Source organism: Triticum aestivum, chromosome 4A, assembly GCF_018294505.1.
Source record: "Triticum aestivum cultivar Chinese Spring chromosome 4A, IWGSC CS RefSeq v2.1, whole genome shotgun sequence".
Classification (NCBI taxonomy): Eukaryota; Viridiplantae; Streptophyta; class Magnoliopsida; order Poales; family Poaceae; genus Triticum; species Triticum aestivum.
Genome location: NC_057803.1, coordinates 701,633,641 through 701,637,331, shown reverse-complemented (window position 1 = coordinate 701,637,331; position 3,691 = coordinate 701,633,641). Strand labels below are relative to the sequence as shown.

The 3,691-nt window shown below is 52.2% G+C and overlaps 1 pseudogene; it reads right to left on the bottom strand.

The window, feature by feature from the left end:
- Positions 1-1,223: 1,223 nt before the first annotated feature.
- LOC123088229 (uncharacterized acetyltransferase At3g50280-like) lies at positions 1,224-2,932 on the bottom strand (annotated as a pseudogene).
- Between the last annotated feature and the right edge of the window lie 759 nt (positions 2,933-3,691).

The following is a 3,691-nucleotide window of genomic DNA, read 5'->3' as shown; positions in this document are numbered from 1 at the left end:
CCTGCTCGATTTAGATCTGAAAAATCGTACAGATTGTATGAAACCATGTGCGACATCCAATCTCTCAAGCCTCAAGGAGCTTAATATATGTTCCCTCCAGTCTCATCTCATATGATTTTTTTTTTTAGGGATATCCCATATGATAGATATGCCAACGGCAACAAACATGGAAGGATCAAGGAAAGGTAAATTATCATGTCAGCATGTATTTTTGTCATCCATTTAAGCCTTCAATTTCTCCTCTCTGAGAGCAGCTTTCCGAAATCCCACGGAGATCCTGAAGTTCGAGATGCTTTGTACGTCTCCTGAACTTTGATAATAGACCTCGATCATTTTCGCAAAAAAAAAGGCCAGAAGATGCTATGCAAAGTTTAGCTGGCTCTCTTTCAGAAACTTGTCATGTTTCTGCTCTCTTGCTAATAATTAATGGCCACATCCAATCGGAATCTCTCAAGCCTCAAGGAGCTGAACTCCATATATTTAGCATAATACATGTTCCCTCCAGTCTCATCTCTAGATTAACATGGAAGGATCAATGACAGGTAAAATATCATGTCAGCATGTATTTGTGTCCTCCATTTGAGTCTTCGATTTCTCCTGAAAGCAGCTTTCGGAACTCCCACAGAGATCCTGAATTTCACTAGCATGTGTGAGCACTAACTTATGAGTAGGAGCTGAGAACTGACTGCTAAATCAGATTGCTTTAGTTGTAAACTCTAACGTTTGGACGAGCTTCCTCATCCAAAGATCTCTCAGCTACATTAAGGATGTCCATTTATTTTTTGAAACATTAAGGATGTCCACTTTCGAATGTGTGTATGTACTATGTATCCGTGAGAATGAATAATAGTCAGCAAATTTGAAAGATTTGTGCATATTTCTAGTTAGTGGAAAGGAAGCTTCAAACATGAGCAAAATTCTTCCCACAAATCTTGTACAGATTTTTTTTTCTTTACTTACTTGTACAGACTTTTTCTCTTCATTTAATTAACACTACCTCTGTCCCAGAGTCAAAAAACGTCTTACATTATACTCCCTCCCTCATTTAAATAATGTACGACGTTTTTCACACTATATTAGTATCAAAAGTTCAAAACGCGTCTTAGATTATGAGACTGGGGAGTAGGACGGAGGGAGTAGAAAATTACAGTGGGGGCTTCCCCTACTGTTCGGGCTTCCCCTACTGACTACTGTTCATGTATCAAAAAAAAAAATCTTCTCACAATCCAAGATCTTTCACTTGTTGTCATTAGAAAAGATAATTAGAGCATATTACTCTTTATTAGGCAATCACAAGTAAAATAAAAAAATTATTTCCGCAAGAAAATGTAAAATAAAAATTGACAAGTAGCAAAGCAGAGTGGTGATGATGAATTGATGATTCAATCCTTCTTCTGCGGCTTCGGCACCGGCGCGTCCAGGGTGACGGCGGCCCAAAACTCGTCGTCCTGCTCGAGCGCCACCATGTTCTCCGGCAGAAGGGTGAGCTCCGCGTCGATGCTGCCACCACCCTCCCGGCCGGGGTACAACGACGTCTTGCCGTCAAACTTGTTGGCCCTGCCGCTGCGCGCCGCCACCGGCCTCCCCCACCCGAAGTCGCAGCCGTACATGTCGAACCGCGGCGAGCTCCCAATCATCGTCCCCGTCGAGTCGAAGAAGCGATGCGTGTAGACCATGGGCTTGGTCGTCCACTCCGCCACGCGCGCCCTGATGGCCGCGTCCGTGTGCGCCGCAACGGCCCGCCCAACGGCCGCCGCCGCCCAGCCGTGCCCGCGCGCCTGGAGGTCACCTGCGCGCGCCGGCTCGGTCCCGATCGCGTAGATTGTGTTGCCGAAGTACTCCTGCGGGAGCTGCGGCCGGAGCCGCGCGCGGTTATTGATGGCCGCGCGGCACATGGTCTCCTTGTCCGGCGCCAGCCGCCGCGCGCGGGTGATGCAGCGCCAGAGGAGCGAGGACAGCGCCTGGAACCGCGTCAGCGCGGCGGCGCCCGCCGCGTCCCCGGCGGCCAGGAGCTCGTCCCGCGCGCGCTCCTTGAGCGCCGCCAGCGAGTCCGCGGAGAAGTGCAGCATTCGCTCGCGCAGCCGCGGCGGCGAGGCGCGCTCAACGAGCTCCGACACGTCGGCGCACGGCAGCACGGCCGGCCCTGCCACGCCGCCGTCGGGCGACCAGCGCTCGAACGAGGGCTTGGGCGTCGAGGGCGCCGGGGCAAGGCCGAGCTTGGCGCGCGCGAGGGACGCCCAGTGGTTGACAAAGTACCAGAACGCCGCACCGTCGGAGAGCGCGTGGTTGTAGGCGAAGCCGATGAAGACGCCGTCCGCGAGGTCGGTGGTCTGGACGGCGAACAGCGGCTGCTCGCCGCCGTCGTAGTTGAGGGCGTCGGTGAGCGGGAAGAACTGCGCCAGCAGGTCGCGTGGCACGTCGGCGTCGGGCGGGGCCACGTCCGCCATGGTCACCCCGTCGGCCGCCGCGTGCAGGACCTCACGCCCTGGCCGTCGCAGTCGACGTGGACGGAGCAGCCCACGACGGCGCCGGTGAGCTCGTCCCTGTGCTGCTCCGTGGCGAAGCGGCCGGCTACGGGGTAGTAGTGGACAAGCGCGTCGCCGAGGGCCGTGGCGAGGTGGTCGACGACGTGCACCGCCGAGGAGGCGGGCTTGTGGAAGAGGAGGCCCTTCTGGATGTAGTTGGCGGAGAGCATGGCGGCGTCCCAGCAGGTGAGCGGGATGCGCTCCCGCGGGCGCGGCGGCGGGGCGACCGTGCGCGTCGAGAGCACGCGCACTACCGACGGCGACGGCATCGATCGAGATTGATTGATTGGGGATCCTACTAGCTGCAGGCAGGAGCAGGACAGCAAATTACTACTCCTAATTGGGGCAGAGATTTATATGGGTGGATAATGCTCGATCATGTGCAAGCGGCGGGGCATGGACTTCCATGCCACAACCACACCGACGGGGCTCTAAAGCTGCTCATAATGGGAGTAACATAGGTAGTAACTTAGATGCCACATAAGCAAAAATGATGAGGTGGCAAGTAGTTAATGAGGAGAGAGGCAAATAGAGTAACATAATATGTTACCATCACATAGCGCTTTCCAATGCAAAATGAGTCTACAAAATAATAAATGAAGACATCTATGTTACCACATATATGTTACTACCCACTATGAAGGTAGTAACATAGACTAGTAACATATGCATGTTACTAGTCTAAGTTACTTTCCACTATGACCAGCCTAAGTAGTACTTGCTCCTGAGCTGTGGCGTGCAATGCGCCAGGAATGGCGTACTTGCCACACCGTCGGAAGATATTCTTCGTCGACGGGGCTAGAATGGATCATGCATTCGTTGTGTAAGACAATAAGTTTTGGGGGAACCGGCACAACCCTCTAGGGGTGGCCTATCACACATATATATATATAATGAGGTGGTATACAACGTTACAGTATACACATGTAAATACAGAAACTATACAGTCTAACACCCTCCCTCAATCTTAGCCACTTCCTAAAGAATCTAGAAGGGTAAAATTGCGCCTGCAAGTCTCAAACTGCGGTAAAGGCAATGGCTTGGTGAAGATGTCAGCAAGTTGATCCTTGGAGGAAATAAACTTGATCTGTAGTTGCTTCTGAGAGACACGTTCACGCACAAAGTGATAGTCAACTTCAATGTGTTTCATTCGGGCATGGAATACC